Below are 25,528 nucleotides of genomic sequence, written 5' to 3' on the forward strand. Positions count from 1 at the left end.
CATGACGCGATTTAAAATATTTTTCGAAGGTTTGTGTAACATTAATGAAGGTCTGGACAAATAATGTGTGTGTGTAAATTTTCGCATTATTGATTATATCCTTACTCAGAATACTCAGTTCTATGACACAAAACTAAAAAAACTATTCTTCCGAATATTTGGTGTTTTTCTAGTCGGTGGTTCAAGTATACCTAACTTTAATACTTTTCATCACCCTAAAAACATGTTGCTTTCTTTTTAATTTTGCCTTTTGACGCTAATGTATGATATGCAGGCTTCAAATAATCTCTGATCCCCTTTTTAAATTACATTTAATATAGCTTTGCTTATTGTTTTCTCTCTTAGGGCACACGCATTGATTTACTTGGGGATGATATGTCGCTTTTCACGGGGTGGCTTTTACGTGTCACATCAAAGGTTCCATAATAACCGCCATATCAGCACATCAACATTTCATCAGTTCATGTCAAATTTTGATTTCTGCTAAAGTCGGTGGAAGTTGGCGTGGAAGGCCACTACCGTCCATGATCGGGGTCAATCAAACCGAGCCTACAACATTTTTCATTCAGCTGCGTTGGGCTATCTTAAGGGATTCTGTTTTTCTCTATTCTTATTATCTCTTGCAGATGTTTCCATGCTTCATTTGATGTAAAAATTAATGTCAAATTCTATGATTTTAGATTTTTTGATCTCAATGGAGCTCCTTTTAATGCTTGAAGAATTGCACGTCTTTCTTTTGCTATTTTCTTGAAAATTCACTTATAGAAAGATAAATAATTATGTTGAAGTCATCAAACATCACGATCGATCAATTCTACCGTTTCTGTGACAATAAAAATGGATATATGTCATGCCTGTCGTGTATAATACAAAAATGTAGAGTACCTTATGTGGAAAGATTTTCCGATAATGCCTAATTTTGTTGATTGAGAAATATCTACGTACTTAAAAATTACTAGGTAAATTATTTCATTTTACAAGTTTTGTGGAAAAAGGTAGATTAAACAATATTCAAATGGAAATCTTCCGACCTGCCGACATGTTTTGCAGCCGTCTTATTCAATATATAGTATAACACTACTTCTAGAAGAATAACTATTACACATGTATATTTAAACAAAAAATGATACATTCATGCCGTCCCAGGCAAGCGGTCTTGAGCGTTATGTACATACGATTCATATAAGCAACCTTAAAAAAGCCAAGTTTCATGAATGACAGAGGTAATGAAACCAACAAATGGCAAGTAAAATGAAATGTTCAAAACCTATTTAGTCTGTTTTTGATTAAATTTATTGAAATATTAATGAAACTATAAAAATGGTATTAATATAAATGATTTAATGACAATTAAAGGACATAATCCTTTTTCATATCTAAGTTAGCTAATATCCTTAGAACAAATCTTCCATGTTTATTGACATTTTGTACCAGTTAATCTTATCAAATTTAAGTTAGCTTAATCACTTTAAATCTACTATTTATTATATTGGCTTCTCTTCAACAGTGATGTTTATTTTCAGACATATATTAACATCTTTAAAATAATTGGATCAAACAACATATAATCTAGAATGATATACGATATAGAGAGATGCAAGCAGCCTTGTTTATTTACTATTCCAATCAGACAAAAATCATATCTTTACAGCTGTAACATGCAATATGATTATAAAGAAGATTAATTCTGAATAAAACTTGTAATTACTAACATATACTCGAAACTTTTGACAGGAAACCACTCAACTTAACTAAAACAAACTTCAGCAAAAAGGAACAAGCAAATCTTTGTATGTTCTTTAAAGGCATCAAGACTTTAAATACTCTGTCAAAAAAAGAAAAATGCATAAAGTAAAATTGTGAGAAATAAAGAATTACTTGTCCAAAACGACAACATTGAAAATGTTGCAACCATGATTTAATTGAGCCTTTTTATGGACGTTGCAAATTACCGTTAAAGCTTTCTTAAACCGGCATAAGCAAAATTCAACATTTAACTTTTAGAAATCCATAGATGTGTTCATACGGAGGTTTTCTGAGAAATGTCAATGTGACACGTACTTTTATTCCATGTAAAGCCCAAAATTGTGTGTGCCAAAGTCTTTCAGTGTTTCCTTTTCAATTACAAAGTACTTTGTAGATTCCACTAGTGATATGCGCTGACATGATATACATTTACATATTTAATATATATCAAACAATTTGCACGTAAGTGACAATAATGACTTATGTCAAAGAAACCATGCTTAGACATTCGATACGGGCTTTATTTATTATTGACGAAGATAAGTGTGGAAAAAATTATCTTGAATTTTTGTTACGTGCGATATTGATTACATATACGTACATACCCATGTTTTTCGCCTTGTGTATCTTACAGATATAAGTCTATAAGTCATGTCAAATACATACCAGCAAAGAAATTTATATTGCATTACCTATTATTTTATGACTTACAGAATTTAAAGTCATTTTGTTTTATATAAATTACCATAACAAAGGGCTGTGAGAACTTGAAGCCAATACCACATAATAGTGTAAGTTATTGTGTTGCCAAGCTCGGAATAATTTAATGATAGGTCTAGACAAACATTATATAATGAACGATGATTCTCTTACTCAATGAGAGGCAACAATTGCTACAATTGACAAATGTACAATTAATTTTACTTCTTCATCTATGAATTGTTATAGAAAATATTCAACATGAATTGATGTTGCCGTGTTCATAGAGATTGCTTAAAATAATAATGTAGTTTGTGTTGGTTGATAGTTAACAGCATTTTGAACATGTTATGCTCACACCACTTTAGAAATGGATACAAATTGCCCTGAGAAAAAGTCAAGCAAGAGTTAACTTGTGTTTCAATGACGATGTTAGAGCATGCAAGATAATCATCACATGACGAAAGCACCATTGAATGTGAAATGATTTGTCCCATACGTAGCAAAATGAAAATAAAATGCATCTGAATACGAGCATTTGATTTGTACGTGGGGGCGTAGCCCCCAAGTATAAATCATATTACCGAGTCTTTCTTTTTTTATCATAGGCAAAAATAAAAACACGTTCCTCGTTGTCAGAATATGATACCCAAGAAAAAAACACCAACGAACAAGCATCTGAATATGATATTTCCCTCACTATCCCTTTCTCTGCCGTCAAAATAAGTAAACCCCAGAAAAATGAGCCAATCATTTGGATTGCTCTGGAGTGCGGGTAACTAATACCTGCATTAAATTTATCGCACTCTACATGTATATGTTAACGATTAAACTCTGACACAATGTCAACAGAAAGGTCTCCAAAATATGATACAACACTTCATTAATGAATTTAAAGACAAAGACGGTTCACCTAATACAGTTTAGGAAATTGTATCAGTAAGCCAAATATAAATTCGTTTTGAGTGATGTGTTTTCCATATTTGTCAAACAAATCGCACATTACACCATCGTTCAGAAATACGTAATAAAACAGAACTATAGTAACGGTTGTCTACACATTCTTTCAAAACATAAATTTTATTGAAATGAAAACACGCCAGTAAGCGTTACTTTTAATGATCATTAAATCATATGTCCGTGGTAAGTACAAGTGGGGTCTATGTATATGTCATTTTTGTAAAGGTAGTTTTTGTAGTACTAGGATTCAGTCTATAAATGTGTTTTTGTTGTTGATAGTCTTTACACGATTTTCAATTATTTATTGAACTTCTTCAAAGGTCGACTACATCAACAGCCAGACAACTTAATCTGTAACTGATAAAAGTATCGTATTTATAGGATCTTTATAGGAGCTTCCTGACTGTCATGGAACGGCTTAATCTTTTAAGTCCGGCGAGTATAATGTATTATTGTGCTTCCAAGTGAAAACTGAATATACATAAGAACAAAGAGACAAAATGTTATAGAAAGGAAAACAATCTTCGTTTACACTTAACTTATTATGTGTAGGTTATTTTTCCTCATCATTTTGTATTTAAATCCTTTCTGTTTTGCTCTGAGTATATCGCATGTTTCCATTACTTATCTGCATCTCTAAGTGATGGAGTAACACGTGTTTGTTTCTGAAAACCCTATTTATATTTAAGTAAACAAAAGATATAAAAATATAATTTAATTTAGAAAATATATGTTTCTCTAGCCTATTTTTATACAATTTTTCATCATTTTGCTTTCATAAACCCAAAACATAACCAGAACTCCGCGAGTCGGATGTGTCGCCTTGTGAACAATGTAGTTTAGGAGAAATGGCCAGGACAAAAATGAAATATGAAAAATAACAAACTAAATAAAAAACGAAAAAAATTAGTTTCTGTGCACTGCACTTCTTATCAATAAGATCTATCATTCTATGATGTTTCAAGCCCATAGCTTTCATACTTGAGGAGAAATGACCAGGACAAAAATAAAGTAAGAAAATCCACAAAGGGCAATAACTCAAAAAATAAGAAATGCAGAGTATCAATTCTTATGCACTGCACATTTTCTTAATGAGATCTATCATCATATGAAGTTTCAAGTCCATAACTTTTATACTTTCGGAGAAATGGCCTGGACAAAAATTAAGTATGAATATTATCAAAGGACCATAACTCCGTTATGCTCCGGACAAGCTTTAGGGGACGCCGACAACGACGCCAACACAGACGCCGCCGACGCCGCCGACAAAAGTAACCCCTATATGTCACCTTTTCAAGGCGACACAAAAAGGCTCCGCTGTTACTGCTTAATCTGACAAATGATACTCTTTTGAAAATTCCATATGTCATATTTGACCGCATTATTTTTCAGTTAAACTGTCTTTCTTTATTCACGCATGATAAGTGTGTTACTTTTCTCAGAATAACAATTTTAAATGTATTCTTCAAAATATGTTTGAAAGATTGCAAAGTTATACCTTATACAAAACTTTTGCATTCATACCATTAGGAGATAGGGTGTTAAAATATGAAAAGCAAGATCAACAAGGAAGGGCGTCGTTCAATGAACGCAAATCCAACACGACCAAGCAACACAGGGCCACCGCCAAGGAGCACAGCAGGACAAAACAACAGAACAGGATAGGAGATAAGGCAAAGCATGGACCATGCTTATGAATCCAGTATAATTCTTTTAAAAAGCGTACCATTTTATCATTGGCTTATTAAAATGAGTAGCGACACTAGCAGAAAATAAAGAATCTAAACAATTGTTATCAAACCTATGGCTATTCATGCATTTAGAAACTTATTGCTTCGTTTGACCAACATACTGCTCTTTACATTTATCACATGTGACAAGATATGTTTTACATTATTTCGTAGAAAAATTAGTATTTCTGTTTACATGATAATAGGAATATTAGTTATAGTAAAAATATCGCTTTCAATAATACAGCTGTAATGTGATAAATGTAAAACACCCCTTCCGTTCGTTAGATAAAAATTACAAACCACTTCAAAATGTTTTAAACGCTGCTTGTATCTGCATGAAATATACCAGCATGAACATAATTTCAATATTACAACAGAATAAAACAACATCATTATAGTACTTCCTCGAGTACCAAGTATCCAGCGATATCATGGTAACCAAAAATATGTAACATAGCAGAGTTTTTTTTCTCAGGATTTTGGGAACATGAGATATACCCATGGAATTGGGAATTTGAGATGTGAGATGACTTAAATTTAGCAATGATGAAATGAATGCAAAATGCAAAGACTCACTGTCTTAGATGGCAAAGATCTTGTATGTTGTAATTCAGGTTGTTACCATACTTAAGTGAAATTTTATATATGTATATAATTATGCTTAAACAATTTTCAAACATCAAAGATTATGTAAAATATGTATTCCACATTTAATGTAATCATTAAAATATATGCATTCATTTCTTATTGAACAATTAGACTTAGACTTTTTAGAAAATAAATTTCTAATTACCTCCCATTATTTGCATGAAATGTTAAATTCGGTAACATCTTTATAAATAATGCGTTTTGAACTTACAATATCAATAAATCTTAATTTGAGCACCATATTTATGATATAAAACCATAAAAAATATGTTACACGATTTTTAAACACTGTAAAAGTGAAGAAGCCCTTATTTTCAAAGAAACAGTTTTATTTTGTAACTTTCAATTTGGGATGTTTTCACCTTCAATTTGGGATGTTTTCCTGTGGATTGGGAAAATGATATACTATTTTCAATAGAGAATATGACCGAATATCAACTATAAAATAAGCCAAAACATTCCATTTAGCACTACCTTAAACATGACAGAATGACACGTACATGAACAGAAAACATCAAGAAATAACTAAAGGATGTGAGAAAATAAGGCATGCATTTTTATTTCAACAATTTTACGAAATTAAGATTTAAATCAACACGTAATAAACCCAATCAATTAAATGAATAAATAAATAAATACATAAATAAATAGAAAAAATAAATATATTTCAATTGATTGAATTTATTAATTAAGAAAATTGCTTCGCAATGTGAAGTTAATGTCATCCTTTATATCATCGGACATATATAATATATATTTTCAGTTTTGCCGTTTTGAACTTTCTTTAGGGATTCTATTTCTCTCTATTTTAACTATTATCTGTCTTCTTCAAGTATTCATCTCGCAATTAATTATACAAAATTTAAATGAATTGTCTCGTTATACAGTTTTCTACGTAAAAGTCTCTAAAGGCCTGACAAAATAGGATTTCGAAAAGACACAACTGATTAGCATACTGTGGATTACAGGGAGACAAACTTTTCCTGTCTTGTCACCGATTATGAGTTAAGCATTCTACTGAATTACTGACCATAGCTGGCATAATGGCGTGCAAGAACCTTCGGTAAACCTGACATTATCTGTTCTCACGCAACTATTACTACTTGAAAGGGTAAATGTATGAAGGATTAAGCAATACTAGATTTGTGTTTTTAAGGATAATATTACGACAACAAGTTTAAAGTAATCTTATCTGCTGAACATTGTTATAATTTAAGAAAGTTGTTATTATAATGTTTAAAAGATGTAAAGTTGACTATTGTGAGAAATGCACTCAGTCGTACGTGAACGTGCTTGATAACGGAAAACTTTTTTAACTATTTTAACAAAACAAATTTATATCTAACAAAATTTGAGAAATTTCACAACATGAAGATTGTTGCTTCATAATTACATGACGTCATGAAGTAAAATGCATGTTATATGGCAAACTAAGTCACAATTACTTACTCTCACAAAAAAGTATGAATTAAGAGGAAAAATTGTTTCTTTTACACGTACGACTTAATTATATTTCACTCGTGGACATCCATTGTTATTTTACATTCGTGGCTACGCAACTATTGCATATCTTGTACACACTGTCGAATGTATATCGGTCGACATGCAAAGCAAACAAATATCCTCATTTTATTTCCGCAAACTAACATAAATAATTGTTTAATCTATTGATGCAGTGTAAAACAGTAAATGTCATACAGTAATATATAAGTGTATGTTTGTAGACCTTAGATGAATTTCTCCTGGCGTGGTAATTAGATTGACATTTCAACATTTGATAAACATGATACGTGGCCCTACAAAATGTCCTGGCGGCAGACATTTATCGTAAAAAGTTGGAAATGTATGCTAATTAGAGAGAAAGTTTCTTGTGTTCAGTTTTTTTTGTGATTTATAATGTCCAGTCCGTGCTACTACAACGAAAGTAAAACTAAATAATCCAATCCTTATTTGTATACATGTGTGCATTGTTCGATATCGAGAATGAACACATCGGCAGAAAAATATTAGATGCTTTACTCAATAAAATTATCCTAGCATGGCAAAATATTTAAAACAATCTTATGTTTTTCTTCACAAGTTGCAGACAAATAAACCGTATTTATATTTTAAAAATTCCCATGACATTCTTTGATATGCAAATTACTCGAGGGAGGCAATTTATTGGGTATTAAAGAGCAATATAAAATAATGTTCATTGTAATACCGTGTCATTACTCTGCTGGCATATTGGGGTCATCATTGCATTAACTTTGTGATACTGTAGTGCGAGTCTCGTAAACCTAACATTTTATAAAGTAGCCTTTAGCAAAAATATATTTCGTTGACGCTATTCGTCTATCATTATCAGAAATATACTTCTAAAAGTGTTTGCTATTACGATTTCAGTCAGGAAGTAAACACTCCTATACCTAATATGTCATTTCAGTTTAACCATTTTGTTTGTCAATTTAGAAAAATCCTCTGTTTTGCTGCCGCAGGTTGTTTGTTTTATTTCTTTGACATTCTGGAATCACAATTTGAAGACCTAAGTGAAATCAGCATTTTCATAAGTCATTATCTACCTCGGAATATCATCATTAGTCATTTTAAACTTAGTAAAATAGTATATAGTATCCAAGGCTGGGATTCTAAAATGAACATTCGAAAACGACCCTCATTGTTTTGGCAGTTTCGGAAACATACTGTCTGATGCAAAGCTCGATTGGCGTTTATCATTGCTTATATAGGAATTTTAAAGATTTTGCTTACTTGTCCTGTATTTATAGTTAACAACCTGTTCTGACAAAGAAAAAACGGAAGACAATTCAACTAAATTTATTACGACCGAGGATTAAAAAAAAAAACTTTTTGAAATAATTGCAGACTAATTTCTTCTTCGTTTTCTGAAAGACAACACTATGATGGTTGCTCGACAGTTAAATAGGTTGAGTTGGCGGATAATAAGAGTTCGTAAAATTAACTCTCATGGTGCACATACTTGTGTAATTTTTATTACAGACGAAAATCAGTTTACTTGTGATTTTAATATATTTATTTTGTCATTACACTTCGCCTTATTAAATAATTTTGTCATTTACATCATATGACTATTACATTTTCAGTTTGTATAATGTAATCAAACATGCAACTAGTAGGCAGAAAAGGACAAAATATGTCTTGAAATTTGTTTTGTCTCCTGCTTAAAAGTATGATTATAATAAGGAACCGTTATCTGTAAGTTTTCCTGTTTTCTCTCAAATTATGATAAAGTTATCCATCCTTTTCTGCCCTCTTGCCCTGTTCGGTCCTCGAAACTTCTCTCTCGTTAAACTTATTTGTAAAGTACATTCGCTATCAATTTGTCTCACTATGTATTTGTATTCATGTTTGCCTCATTTCATAAAAAGAGTTGAAATAAATAATAAAAAAGAAGAAAACGAAACAACAATAATTTAATTAGGTTAATTCATACAACGCTATTAATTTTATTGAGGATATTTGTTAAGTTCAGTGTAAGATTGGAATATATTTCACCGAGTGAGCACCGAAAGGTATATTTCACGAGTGTCGCAGCAAACAAATTTTCTTTTTTATTATATGCAAAGAAACGTTTAAAAAGTCATCTTAACCTAATACTAAATGAAAAGCTTAATGGGCTTCAATTCAAAACAGTGAATATATCAGTTTTATATTTCACTGATATGTTTCTATAAAGCATGTATTAAATATATATCCATATATTTTAGATAAGTAAAATCTGCGCAATGAAAGTGTGAGAGTTACACATGTCAGTAAATATGTCTCAACATTTTCCGACGTCATGTCAATTTATTGAAGTCATTATGTTAGGATTAGTGATTCTAAAATACGAACACCTAAGAAGCTTTTTATACTCATTTTCTCAGCTATGCAAATCCTTAGATTAAATAAATTCAAGTTTTAGTTTTATGTCGGACGAAAATTCTTATAGTTGATAATAATCGATAGATATTTCCGCACGCAAATTTGGCATTTGTAATTCGTAAAGATAAACTTCACTGCATGAAGCACATTCCAGAAGAATTCCATTGTTTTGTTAAAATATTCACAAAAAATAACCTAGTTCCAAGATTATTTTAACTACTTTACAATGCGGTTAATGAATAATATAATAGATATCTTACTGAAATATCACACTAATATATAAAAAAAGATTCATAATAAAGTCATACAAGTCGTCGTCAGCTTTAGCATAAGATAGTATTATACATCAATTCTTCTGGCATGTCAAAAGTAAAATATGTGTTTAAATAATGTATTTCCATATTATTAATGAATAAGCGGCTCAGATTTGCCATTTATATTCAATACAGAGACAGACATATTTAAGAAAAATATTTTTCTGTTAACGCTTCAACTCATTTTTGTATAATATTCAACACAATGATATTTAAGCCAATCCAAAGATGTTATCAGCACAATATTTTCATGGATTGAATTATATGAATATTTGAATGATTTTTTTCAGATCAAAGGCAAAGAACTTATAAACATTGTGAATTTTTTTGGCTTATAATGATGGGGTGTCGTATTTTTAGCGAGTTTGGATATCGACATTAAATTTTGTCAGAAGTTTATCACTTCATTTAAGAAACATGGCCATTTAAATTTACAAATGATACACATGTATTCAAACTTATAAAAAATTACTTTACGGTTTAATCTATTATATCACCAATATAAAAACGGTTTTACTTTAGACTATTAAGGAAAATAAAAGCATTCAGCAAAGAAATCTTACAAAAAAGATTATTAAGAGCATTATTAATTATTAAGACTATAACTTCTACTAAATATGTCTAAAAAGTTATAAAAATGTTTCCCTCTCCCACCAATTTTTAACATTTGAGCCTTCTTAAATATATCCCTTAAATTTCCCCAATGAGTGGCTGTTTTCAAAGTTGCCTAAATTTTTCAAAAATGTTAATTGTTTGATCTTGTAAAATAGTAGATATTTTCACTATGTAGTTTTGGTTTTATTAGACTTTGAAAATATTATGTTTCAACATTCTATATTTACATTTATCATTATATAATAAATACCTATAATATTAATTTTACAATTAAAGATAAACACTTTTCTTTTTACAAAAGGATATGAGATAATCTCTGATTATTGATGTTAAAAGTAAGAAAAAAAAGAATTTATTTTGACCCTTTTAGGGTTTGAACCCACCACCTTTAGATTCAATACAGCTCACTTTAGACTTAATCAAACCGTGTGTGCAATTTTCATGTAAGTTTGCTGTGATTAATCACATTTTGTCAATTTTTCGTGTGACGGCTGTAAACTGTCTTCCCGTACATTTAGTCAAAGATGTTATATATTTGATCCTTGAAGATCGTTCAACAAGACATTATTGTAAGTGTATCTTTTTTGGTACTTTTAGTTTTTCTATTTGGCGTTTTCTAGTCGGGTGGTTCAAGTATTCCTGCTATCACCCTTAAATTATATTGCCTGTTTTTTTTTAAATTTGTCTCCCGACAGCTTATCTGTGATATGCAGGCTTTATAGCCTCTGGTACCATTTTATCTTGTTTCACTTACTGTTTGCCCGTTAAGGGGCACATGAATTCCATGTTTTACTCGTGGAACATATGCCGCTTTTCATTGAATGGCACTTTGAAGGTTCCATGATAACCGCCATATGAACACATCTGCGGTTGTTTATAAATTGCACCACTTCATGTCAAATTCTGCTTAAGCCGTTGCTAGGAAGGCTTGGTAAGTAGCTGGAAATTACCACTACCGTCCATGAACAGCGTCAATTGAACCGAGCCTGCAACATTTTCAATTTTGCCGTGTTTTGTAGGGATTCTGTTTTTTCTTTTTTATTATTTCTTTCAGATGTTTCCATGCTTCATTTGATGAATTAATTAATGTGATATTCTATGATTTTGGACTTTTTGATCTCAGGAGAGCAATTTTAATAATGTAAATGGGAGTTGCGTTCATTGCACGCCGCCTTTCTTTGTTTATCTTGTTTTTCATATTTTATGCTAGAAAAATGGCACGTTGTGCTATTTTCTTGAGATAGATAGGTAAATATGTTGAAGTCATCAACACTTTGAAGAATCATCACGATCGTTCCTGTGACAATAAAAATGGATATATGTCATGCCTGTCGTGTATAATACAATAATGTAGAGTACCTAATTTGGAAAGCTTTCCCGATAATGCCTAATTTTATTGATTGAGAAATATCTACGTACATGATAATTTCTAGTTTACTAAGCTCATTTTACACGTAAAAATTTCTTTTTGTGGAAAAAAGAAAGATTAAACAATATTTAAATGGGAATCTTCTGACCTGAAAACATGTTTTGCAGCCGCCTTATTTTTAAAGTAACGATCTAGCAGAATAACTGTTATACATGTACATTTGAACAAAAAAATGATACATACATGCCGTCCCAGGAAAGCAGTCTTGAGCAATATGTGCATGCGTTTCAAGTAAAAAAGGCTAAATTACATGAATGACTGAGGAAATGAAACCAACAAATGACCAACAAATAGCAAGTCAAATGTCCAAAACCTATTTAGTCTGTTTTTGATTTAATTTATTGAAATGTTAATGAAACTTTAAAGGGGTTATTAATATAAAATAATGATTTAAAGAACATTATCTTTTTCAATATCTTAATAAGCTAATATCCTTTGAACAAATCTTTCATGGTTATTGACATTTTTGTACCATTTAATCTTAACAAATTTAAATTAGCTTAATCACTTTAAATCTACTATTTATTATCTTGGCTTTTCTTTAACAGTGATGCTAATTTTTCTAGACATATTACACCTTCAAAATAATTAGAGCAAACTACATATAATCTAAAATGATATAGAGATATAAGCAGCCTTATGTATTTACTGTTCACATCAGACAAAAATCTTATCTTTACAACTGTAACATGCAATAAAATTATAAAGAAAATTAATTTTGAATAAAACTCTTAATTCCTAACACATATACGAAATATTTGAGGAAAAAGAATCTTAGGAAACTAAAACAAACTTCAGCAAAAAGAACAAAGAAATCGTTACATGTTCCTTTAAGGCATGTAGACGTTACAATCGAGACTTTAACTTTTGCCGTGTTGGGATTCTTATTTTCTCTAGTCAAAAAGAAAAATGTATAAAGTAAAATTGAGAGCAATAAAGAAATAGTGAAGCGACCAAAACGATAAAATTGAAAATGTTACAGGCTCGGTTTAATGAGTCTGTTCAAGGACAGTGCAAGCCTCCTAGCACCGGCTTATTTAACATTTAGAAACATCCATGGATGTGTTTATACGGCGGTTGTCTGAAAACTATCAATATGACACATTACTGCCATTTATGAATCGCCTAAATATGCGTGTATCAAAGACTTTCAGTGTTTCCCTTTCAATTTTAAAGTAGATTTAGATTCCACTAGTCATATGCGCAGACGTAATACATTTAGATATCTATAATATATATAAAACAATTTGCATATAAGTGAAAATAACGACCTATGTTAAGAAAACACGCTTAGACATTCGATAAGGGCTTTATTTATTATTGATGAAGATAAGTGTGGAAAAAATATCTGAATTTTTTTGTAACGTACGATATAGATTACATATACGTACATACCCATGGTTTACGCCTTGTGTATCTTACAGATATAAGTCATGTCAAATACATATCAGCAAAGTAATTTAAATTTTGTATTTTCTATTATTTCATGACTTACAGAATTTAAAGTCGTTTTGTTTTTATATAATTTACCAAGACAAATGGCTGCGAGAACTTGTTACCAATACCACAAATAGTATAAGTTATTGTGTTGCCAAGCTCAGAATAATTTAATGATAGGTCTAGACAAACATTATATAATGAACGATAATTCTGTTAGTCAACCAGATGCAACAATTGCTACAATTGTCTACTGTACAATTTATTTTACTTCTTTATCTATGAATTGTTATAGAAAACATTCAACATAAATTGATGTTGCCGTGTTCAAAATAATAATGTAGTTTGTGTTGGTCAATAGTTAACAGCATTTTGAACATGTAAAGCTCACACCACTTTAGAAATGGATACGAATTGCCCTGAGAAAAAGTCAAGCAAGAGTTAACTTGTGTTTCAATGACGATGTTAGAGCATGCAAGATAATCATCACATGACGAAAGCACCCTTGAATGTGAAATGATTTGTCCCATACGCAGCAAAATGAAAACAAAATGCATCGGAACACGAGCATTTGATTTGTACGTGGGGGCGTTGCCCCAAAGTATAAATCATATTACCGAGTCTTTCTTTTTTTATCATTGGCAAAAATAAAAACACGTTCCTCGTTGTCACAATATGATACCCCGGAAAAAAACCCAATGAACGAGCATCTGAATATGATATTTCCCTCACTATCCCTTTCTCTGCCGTCAAAATAAGTAAACTCTTGAAAAAATGAGCCAATCATTGGGATTGCTCTGGAGTGCGGGTAACTAATACCTGCACTACATTTATCGCACTCTACATGTATATGTTTACGATTAAACTCTGACACAATGTCAACAGAAAGGTCTCCAAAATATGATACAACACTTTATTAATGAATTTAAAGACAAAGACGCTTCACCTAATACAGTTTAGGAAATTGTATCAGTACGCCAAATATAAATTCGTTTTGAGTGATGTGTTTTCGATAGTTGTTAAACAAATCGCTCATTACACCATAGTTCAGAAATACTTAATAAAACAGAACTATAGTAACGGTTGTCTACACATTCTTTCAATACATAAATTTTATTGAAATGAAAACACGCCAGTAAGCGTTACTTTTAATGATCATTAAATCCGTTCGTTAATTAAAATTACAAACCACTTCATAATGTTTCAAATGCTGCTTGTATGTTCATAAAATATACCAGCATGAACATGAATTTCAATATTACAACAGAACAGATCAAGACATCACTATAGTACTCCCTACAGGTACCAAGTAGCCGGCGATATCATGGTAACCAAAAATATGTTACATAGCACAGTTTTTTTCCAGGAGTTATGGAACAAGACCCATACCCATGGAGTTGGGAATTTAAGCGGTTTTATTTGAAATTTGGAAACAATGCATAACTTAAATTTAGCAATGATTAAACGAATGCAAAGAATCTTATATGGCATCTTTAAACATATAAAGATCCTGTATGTTGTAATTCAGGTTATTAACACACTTGAAATGTGAAATTTTATATATGTATATGATTATAAAACAATTTTTCAAACATCAAAGAAAATATAAAATATGTACTGCCTGCAAATATTTGTCCACATTTAATGTAATCATTAAAATATAAAATTTCTGATTGAAAAATTTGACTTAGACTTTATAGAAAATAAATTTCTAATTACCTCCCTTTATTTGCATAAAATGTTTAATTCGACAATGTCTTTATAAATATTGCTTTTTGGAACTTACAGTATTGATACAATTTAATTTGAGCACCATATTTATGAGATAAACCATAAAAAATATGTTACAGGATCTTTAAACACTGTCAAAGAGAAGAAGCCCTTATTTTCAAAGATTTTAGAATTTGTTATACAACAGTTTTATTTTGTAACTTTCTATTGGGGATTTTGTTCCTGTGGATTTGGAAAATAATATACTATTTTCAAGTGAGAATATGACCGAATATAAGCTTTAAAGTTAGCTAAAGAATTCCCTATAGCACTACCTAAACATGACGGAATGGCACGTATATAAACAGTAAACATCAAGAAATATGGCTGTGAGAAAATAAGGCAAGCATTTTTATTTTAACAATTTTACGAAATTAAAATTTTAATTATCACGTATCATAATAACATGTTCATGTACTTATTACAATAACTGCACCATTTTCCAAAAAAAAAAACACAATAAATAAATAGAATAAATAAATAAATTTCAGTTCATTGTATTATTATAGAAAATTGCTTCGCAATGTGAAGTTAATGTCATCCTTTATACCATCGGACATATATAATAAGCAATTCTGAATAACACATTCCAGGTTTCACAAATACTAATAGATATTTTGAAACTTTAACTATTTAACACATCAGCGTTGTTTGTGTCGTGTGGAGGCCGTAAAAAGTCGCCTCGACATCATTGTTGTGTTTGTGGTATTTTAGTGTTTTTTTGGCTTTTTCTGCTTGGGTGGTCCCAGTATTCCATACTTGAATACTGTATAATCATCCTTAGGATATGTGGCCTGCCTTTTAAATTGGTCTTTTGACGTTATATCTGTGATATGCAGGCTTCATAACCTCAGATCCCCTTTCAAAATTCCATTTTATTTAGTTCCGCACATTTGTTTTGCTCGTTTAGGGCACACGCATTTATTTACTTGGGGACCATATGCCGCTTTTCATTGAATGGCACTAACGTGTCACATTGAAGGTTCCATGATAACCGCCATATGAACACATCTGCGGTTCTTTCAAAATTCTAAATTTTACCAGTTCATGTTAAATGTTGAATACTGCTTAAGCCGGTGGTAGAGTGCGTGGACGGTAGTTTGCACTTGACAGTACCGTCCATGAACAGGATCAATCAAACCGAGCCTGCAACATTTTCAATTTTGCCGCGTTGGGCTTTCTTTAGGGATTCTTATTTCAATCTATTTCAATCTATTTCATAACCTCTGATGCTCTTTCAAAGTTCCATTTTGTTTAGTTCTTCCCATTGTTGTCTCGTTAAGGACACACACATTTTTTTACTTAGGGATCAAACACCGCTTTTCATGGAATGGCACTTACGTGTCACATTGAAGGTTCCATGATCACCGCCGTATGAACACATCTGTGGATGTTTTTAAATTCAAAAGTTTATTATTTCATGTTTTAATGTTGAATACTGCTTAAGCCGTTGCTAGGGGGCGTGGACGGTAACTTGCACTTTCCAACAGGCTCAATCAAACCGATCCTGCAACATTTTTAATTCTGCCGTTTTGAACTTTCTTTAGGGATTATCTTTCTCTCCATTTTAACTATTATCTGTCATCTTTAAATATTCGTCTCGCAATTAATTATACAAAGTTTAAATGAATTGTCTCGTTATACAATTTTCGACGTAAAATTCTCTAAAGGCCTGACAAAATAGGATTTAGAAAAGACACAACTGATAAGCATACTGTGGATTTCAAGGAGACACATTTTTTCCTGTCATGTCGCCGATTATGAGTTAAACCATTTACTGAATTACTGACCATAATGACGTGCAAGAACCTTCGGTGAACCTGACATTATCTGTTCTCACGTAACCACTAATACTTAAAAGGGTAAGGATTAAGCAATACTAGATTTGTGTATAAAGTAATTTCATCTGCTGAACATTGTTATAATTTAAGAAAGTTGTTATTATAATGTTTAAAAGATGTAAAGTTGACTATTGTAAAGTATACATGATAATCAAAAGACAAATCATATTTCGAAACAATAATAAATAAGTTTTAATCTCCATGGTGGGACGCCTCTTTAATCCTTAATCCTAAACTAGTTGAATGTAAAGCAAGCAAATAATAAGTTCTAAACTAGTTTCATCATTTAAAACTGCTTAGAATTGTATCAATAATAAAATTGAACGGATGAACGGATGAAAAATGGATTGAAATTTTGTCAGAAATGCACTCAGTCGTACGTGAACGTGCTTGATAACGGAAAACTTTTTTAACTATTTTAACAAAACAAATTTATATCTAACAAAATTTGAGAAATTTCACAACATGAAGATTGTTGCTTCATAATTAGATGACGTCATGAAGTAAAATGCATGATATGTGGCAAAATCAGTCACAATAACTTATTCTCACATAAAAACATCAAGTAAAAGGAAAAAACATGTTTCTTTTACACGTACGACTTAATTATATTTCACTCGTGGACATCCATTGTTATTTTACATTCGTGGCTACGCAAATATTGCATATGTTGTACACACTGTCAAATGTATATCAGTCGACATGCAAAACAAACAAATATCCTCATTTAATTCCTGCAAACTAACATAAATAATTGTTTGATATATTGATGCAATGTAAAACAGTATTTGTCATACAGTAATATATAAGTGTATGTTTGTAGACCTTAGATGAATGTCTCCTAGCGTGGTAATTAGATTGACATTTCAACATTTGATAAACATGATATGTGACCCTACAAAATTTCCTGGCGGCAGACATTTATCGTAAAAAGTTGGAAATGTATGCTAATTGGAAAGAAAGTTTCTTGCGTACAGTTTTCTCTTTCTGATTAAAAAATAATGTTCAGTCCGTGCTACTACAACGAAAGTAAAACTAAATAATCTAATCCTAATTTGTATACATGTGTGCATTGTTCGATATCGAGAATGAACACATCGGCTGAAAAATATTAGACGCTTTACTCAATAAAATTATCCTAGCATGGCAAAATATTAAACACAATCTTATGTTTTTCTTCACAAGTTGCAGACAAATAAACCGTATTTATATTTTAAAAATTCCCTTGACATTCTTTGGTATGCAAATTACTCGAGGGAGGCAATTTATTGGGTATTAAAGAGCAATCTAAGATAATGTTCATTATAATACCATGCCATTACTCTGCTGGCATACTGGGGTCATCATTGCAATGACTTTGTGATACTGTAGCGGCTTAACATTTTATAAACATTTAGTAGCCTTTGGCAAAAATATAATTCGTTATTCTTCTATCATTATCAGAAATATGCTTCTAAAGTTGTTTCTATTACGATTTCAGTCAGGAAGTAAACACTCCTATACCTAATATGTCATTTCCGTTTAACCATTTTGTTTGTCAATTAAGAAAAATCCTCTGTTTTGCTGCCGCAGGTTATTTATTTTTTCTTTGACATTCTTGAATCACAATTGGAAGACACAAGTAAAATCAGCATTTTCAGAAGTCATTTACTAACTGAGAATATCATCATTAGTCATTTTAAACTTAGTAAAGTAGTATATAGTATCCAAGGCGGGGATTTCGAAAGCGACCCTCATAATATTTGGCAGTTTTGAAACCAGACTGTCTGATGCAAAGCTCGATTGGCGTTTATCATTGTTAATTAAGGAATGTTAAAGATTTCGCTTACTTGTCCTGTATTTATAGTTAACAACCTGTTCTGACAAAGAAATAACGGAAGACAATTTACCTAAATTTACTACGACTGAGGATTTAAAAAAAAAATACTTTCTGAAATAATTGCAGACTAATTTCTTCTTCATTTTCTGAAAGACAACACTATGATGGTTGCTCGACAGTTTAATAGGTTGAGTTGGCGGATAATAAGAGTTCGTAAAATTAACTCTCATGGTGCACTTACTTGTGTAATTTTTATTACAGACATAGATAGATTCTTTATAACCTCAATCATAGGAGAGCAGCATGCATAATACCTAACATTCACAAAGAACATCAAGTACAACTACACATAAACAAAACAATGTTATGAAATGAATAAACACAAAGACATGATAAAAAATACAATACAACTTTATACAAGAAATCAGTGTATTTGTGATTTTAATATATTTATTTTGTCATTACACTTCGCCTTATTTAATAATTTTGTCATTTTCATCATATGACTATTACATTTTCAGTTTGTATAATGTTATCAAACATGCAACTAGTGGGCAGGAAAAAGGACAAAATATGTCTTGAAATTTGTTTTGTCTCCTGCTTAAAAGTTTGATTACAATAAGGAACCGTTATCTGTGAGTTTTTCTGTTTTCTCTCAAATTATGATATAATTTATCCATCCTTCTCCGCCCTCTTGCCTTGTTCGGTCCTCGAAACTTATCTCGTGTTATACTTATTTGTAAAGTATATTTGTCTATGAATTTGTATTAATGTTTGCCTCATTGGGTCATGTTTACCATGAAAAGAGTGGAAATAAATAATAAAAAAGAAGGAAACGAACAACAATAATTTAATTAAGTTAATTCATACAACGCTTCATACAACGCTTTTAATTATATAGAGGATATTTGTTAAGTTCAGTGTAAGATCGGAATATATTTCACTGAGTGAGCACCAAAAGGTATATTTCACAAGTGGCGCAGCAAACAAATTTTCTTTTTTTATTATATGCAAAGAAACGTTTTAAAAGGTCATTTTAACCTAATACTAAAGAGAAAGCTGAAGGGACTCCAATTCAAAACAGTGAATATATCAGTTTTATATTTCACTGATATGTTTTTATAAAGCATGTATTAAATATATTTCCATATTTTTTAGATAAGTAAAATCTGCGCAATGAAAGTTTGAGAGTTACACATGTCAGTAAATATGTCTCAACATTTTCCGACGTCATGTCAATTTATTGAAGTCATTATGTCAGGATTAATGATTCTAAAATAGGAACACCTAAGAAGCTTTTTATATTCATTTTCTCAGCTATGCAAATCCGTAGATTAGATAAATTCTATTTTTAGTTTTATGTCGGACGAAAATGCTTATAGTTGATAATAATCGATAGATATTTCCGCACGCAAATCTGGCATTTGTAATTTGTAAAGATAAACTTCACTGCATGAAGCACATTCCAGAAGAACTCCATTGTTTTGTTAATATATTCACCAAAAATAACCTAGTTCTTAGAATATTTAAACAAATTTACAATGCGGTTAATGAATAATATAATAGATAGCTTACTGAAATATCATGCTAATAAATAAAAAGAGGTTCATAATAAAGTCATGCAAATCATCATCAGCTTTAGCTTAAGATTGTATTATACATCTTTTGTTTTGGCACGTCAAAAGTAAAATATGTATTTAAATAATGTATGTCAATATAGTTAATGAATAAGCGACTCAGATTTGCCATTTACATTCAATACAGAGAGAAAAAATATTTACCTGTTAACGCTTCAATGCAACACAATGATATTTAAAACAATTCAAAGATGTTATCAGCACAATATTTTCATGGATTGAATTATATGCATATTTGAATGATTTATTCAGATCAAAGGCAAAGAACTTATAAACATTGTGAATTTTATTGGCATGATAATGATGGGGTGTCGTATTTTTAGCGAGTTCGGATATCGATATTAAATTTTGTCAGAAGTTTATCATTTTATCTAAGAAACATCGCCATTTAAATTAACAAATGATACACATGTATGCAAAACGTATACAAAATTTACTTTACGGTTTATTCTATTATATCACCAATATAAAAACGGTTTTACTATAGACTATTAAGGAAAATAAAAGCATTCAGCACAGAAATCTTACAAAAAAAGATTATTAAGAGCATTATTAAAAGGATGTAGGAGCGTTTACAAATTACGGAAGGTTAGTAACAATCACGCCCGGCAAACTGTCGCTCCACTTCAAAATTGTGGTGTACTGTAAAACGAGCGAACGGCATTTCCGAGATAGAGCGGAAGGCCGATTTAAACGGCTAATTGTAACTATTGTTTATGTTTTTGTCTTGTTATTCATTTAAGTTGTATTTTTTCGAAAAACGGAAAATGTAGTTCCGTGTAGGATTGATTTAGGCTTCCGGTTATCTAAGCTGTTACAAAAACAAAATTATATTAAGCCCGGGAGAACTTTTCTCCCTGACGAAGCGAACGACGATTTGTAGAGTATTGAACTTCCCAACCATAGAAATGCCATACCCTTCTGATTTCTTGAAAAAGTGTATTAGTAAAATATCAACCCGTAATAAGAACTTGTCCTCCGTGCAACATAAATTAATCTCGAAGGATTTCTTAAATTTGTAAATCGATATTTTTTGAAAGTAGTGAAGCCAAAGGGCAAGAGATGGAGCAAAAGGTTCGATGTTGAGCGCAAGGCAATATTAATTGGACGTATTAGGAGGAGCGTAGTCTATGATTTTTATATATAGAAGCTATAGAAGTTAAAGTAGACATAATCAAGTGTTGAGACCGATATATATATATACCTTTTAAAGACAACTAATAAAGTGTGATATCTTTTCAACGACTTTAGCGTAATAAATGTAATCGCGAAGGTTACTATGGCTGCCGTGTAGATTCCATTATTTATGTTCCAAATTTGGATGAGGCGCGACCATTGAATCCTACACATGTATGTATGGCGTAATACATGATGCCACTTATTCGAGGTCAATCTTGAATTTTGACACGGTTATGTACAGGCGTGACAATGTCGTAACCCATTTTTTTAGTTTGCGAGATATTTTATCGATAATATTAGACAGGTTAGTATGTTTTAATTATTCATTTAAATTTGAAAAGATAAATGTTCCTATCAATTGATTATTTTTTACGACAACAAACAACGATATACGGTACATGCATAACCGTGGCGCTTTGTTTTAAAATAATAATACCCAAACATGCGCCTGTCTACATTGAATTCCTTGTTTCTACTGCAATATGGCTGCTTTAGACGAAGTACGAAATACCTCTCGAAAGAAATCCGGAAGATTTAAGAAACGTAATCATAAGCGGGTAACACCAAGTTTAGAAAATGTGCCGATTGTCGAAAGAAGATCTTATGATCACAATTATACATCGCCATCGGACGTTAGGGTTCAGGAAAACTTGATAGATGTGGACATCGTGGAATACGAGTGTTTTACAACAGACAAAGCCTGGAAAACTGGATGGAGAATTGTGGAACTTGACACATTATCTAAAGGTTTAAAGTCATGTTTTGCCTGTGCCAGCCCTTCATATCTGGAAAACACAGTAAACATTAAGAACTTTGGGCTTGCCAGTGTTCTTGTCATCGATAGTCAATAGTGTGCACACTGGTCGTAAGCATGGGAAGGTCTACGACATGAACACAAAGCTTGCAATTGGTAAGTTGTGTTTTTGAAAATTATATTTCAAAAGAACTGTATTTTATCAATTAACCCTTTACTTCATAGAACTGGTTTGCAATGTTTATCTATTCATTCTCAATTCACGAATTCGAAAACCTAGCTTAAAGCCGTTTTCCGGTACTTTCTGCACATAGAGTCACCGTACCAGTGCTCAATCAGTTTTTCACAAAATCACATAAAAACTCCTTCAGAACAAAAAGTTTGCTGGGAAACTTATTTTCAGAGCTACAGATAAGCTTTTGAGTCTTTTCTACTAAATATGTCTAAAACGTTATAAAAATGTTACCCTCTCCCACCAATTTTTAACATTTGAGCCTACTTAAAAATATCCGTTAAATTCTCCCCAATAAGTGGCTGCTTTTAAAGTTGCCTTAAGTTTTCAAAAATGTATATTGTTTGATCTTGTAAAAAAGTAGATATTTTCACTGTGTAGTTTTGATTTTATTAGACTTTGAAAATATTAGGTTTCATCATTCTATAATTACAATTATCATTATTTAGCCAATAAATACCTTTAATATTAATTTTACAATTAAAAACAAACACTTTCCTTTTTACAAAAGGATTTGAGAGATAATAATTGATGTTAAAAGACAAAAAAAAAGAATTTATTTTGACCCTTTTAGGGTTTGAACCAACCACCCTTAGATTCAATACAGCTCACTTTAGACTTAATCAAACCGAGCCTGCAATTTTCATGTAATTTTGTTGTGATTAATAACATTTTGTACAGATTTTTATATGTGCCGCGTGACGGCTGTAAAATGTCTTCCCGTACATTTAGTCAAAGATGTTGTATATTTGATCCTTGAAGATCGTTCAACACGACATTATTGTAAGTGCATCTTTTTTGGTACTTTTAGTTTTTCCTTTTGGTGTTTTTCTAGTCGGGTGGTTCAAATATTCCTACCATCACCCTTAAGAAATGTTGCCTGTTTTTTTTCCTTAATTTGTCTCCCGACGGCTTATCTGTGATATGCAGGCCCTTAAAAATCTGGTACCCTTTCAAAATAACATTTCATCTAGTTTTACTTACTGTTTGCTCGTTAAGGGGCAAAATAATTCCATGTTTTACTCGCGGAACATATGCCGCTTTTCATTGAATGGCACTAACTGAGTGTCACATTGAAGGTTTCATAATAACCGCCTTATGAACACATCTGCGGTTGTTTATAAATTTCACTACTTCATGTCAAATTCTGCTTAAAATATGATAAACAAGATCAACAAGGAAAGGCGGCGTTCAATGAACGCAACCCCCACATGACCCAGCAACAAGAACCAATGGCAAGGAGCCGTTGCTAGGAAGGCGTGGTAAGTAGCTTGTAATTACCACTACCGTCCACGAACAGCGTCAGTTAAACTAAAATAGATAAATACAGAATCCCTAAAGAAAGCCCAACACGGCAAAATTGAAAATGTTGCAGGCTCTGCTTGATTGAGCCTGTTCATGGACGGTACTGGAAAGTGCAAGTTACCGTCCACGCCCCCTAGCACCGGCTTAAGCAGAATTCAACATTTAAACATGAAATAGTAAAATTTTGAATTTAGAAACATCCGCAGATGTGTTCATACGGCGGTTATCAAGGAACCTTCAATGTGACACTTCCGTGCCATTCCATGAAAAGCGGCGTATGGTCCCCAAGTAATAAAAAGCGTGTGCCCTAAACGAGAAAACAATGGGCGGAACTAAATAAAATGGAATTTTGAAAGGGGATCAGAGGTTATGAAGCCTGCGTATCACAGATAAGACGTCAAAAGACAAATTTAAAAAGCAGGCAACATATCCTAAGGGTGATTCAACATTATTCAAGTAGGAATATTGGAACCACCCAACTAGAAATGCCGAAAAGTTGAAACTAAAAATACCACAAGCACAACAATTATGTCGTGCTGAACGATCTTCAAGGATCGAAAATATAACATCATTGATTAAATGTACGGGGAGACTTTTTACAGCCGCCACACGGCACAAATAACACGGATGTGATCGTAAAATAGATAAATAAGCCTACAACATTTTCAATTTTGCCGTGTTTTGTAGGGATTCTGTTTTCTCTATTTTATTATTTCTTTCAGAAGTTTCCATGTATCATTTCATGAATTAATTAATGTGAAATTTTATGATTTTGGACTTTTTGATCTCAGTAGAGCTCCTTTAATAATGTCAATGGAAGCTGCGTTCTTTGAACGCCGCCTTTCCTTGTTTATCTTGTTATTCATATTTCATGCTAGAAAAATGGCACTTTTTGCTATTTTCTTGAGATAGATAGGTAAATATGTTGAAGTCATCAACACTTTGAAGAATCATCATTATCGTTCCTGTGACAATAAAAATGGATATATGCCATGCCTGTCGTGTATAATACAATAATGTAGAGACCTAACTGATAATGCCTATTTTTATTGATTGAGAAATATATACATACACGAAAATTTCTAGTTTACTAAGCTCATTATTACACACGTTAATATTCCGGTTTTGTGGAAAAAAGAAAGTTTAAACAATATTTAAAAGGGAATCGTCTGACCTGACAAAAAAAAATTGCAGCCGCCTTATTTTTAAAGTAACGGTCTAGCAGAATAACTATTATACATGTATATTTAAACAAAAAATGATACATTCAAGCAGTCTTGAGCATTATGTGCATGCGTTTCAAGTAAGCAACCTTTAAAAAAGCTAAACAACATGAAAAACTGAGGTAATGAAATATGATAAACAAGATCAACAAGGAAAGACGGCGTTCAATGAACCAAGCAACAAGAACCAGTGACAAGGAGCCCAGGCGGACCCCAAACAAAAACAGGACAGGGCACAAGACAGAGCACGGACAGGTTAATCATTAAATGATAAATAATAAGTAACTGATTAGGAATACAAA

General features: G+C 31.6%; 1 protein-coding gene across 1 annotated transcript in view; it reads right to left on the bottom strand.

The window, feature by feature from the left end:
• The window catches only part of LOC132741252 (receptor-type guanylate cyclase Gyc76C-like), a 221,317-nt gene that overhangs the window by 112,537 nt on the left and 83,252 nt on the right, over positions 1–25,528 (bottom strand). The gene's annotated exons all lie outside the window — the stretch shown is intronic.

This window comes from Ruditapes philippinarum, unplaced genomic scaffold (genome assembly GCF_026571515.1).
Source record: "Ruditapes philippinarum isolate M1 unplaced genomic scaffold, ASM2657151v2 ctg168_1_1_1_1, whole genome shotgun sequence".
Taxonomy (NCBI): Eukaryota; Metazoa; Mollusca; class Bivalvia; order Venerida; family Veneridae; genus Ruditapes; species Ruditapes philippinarum.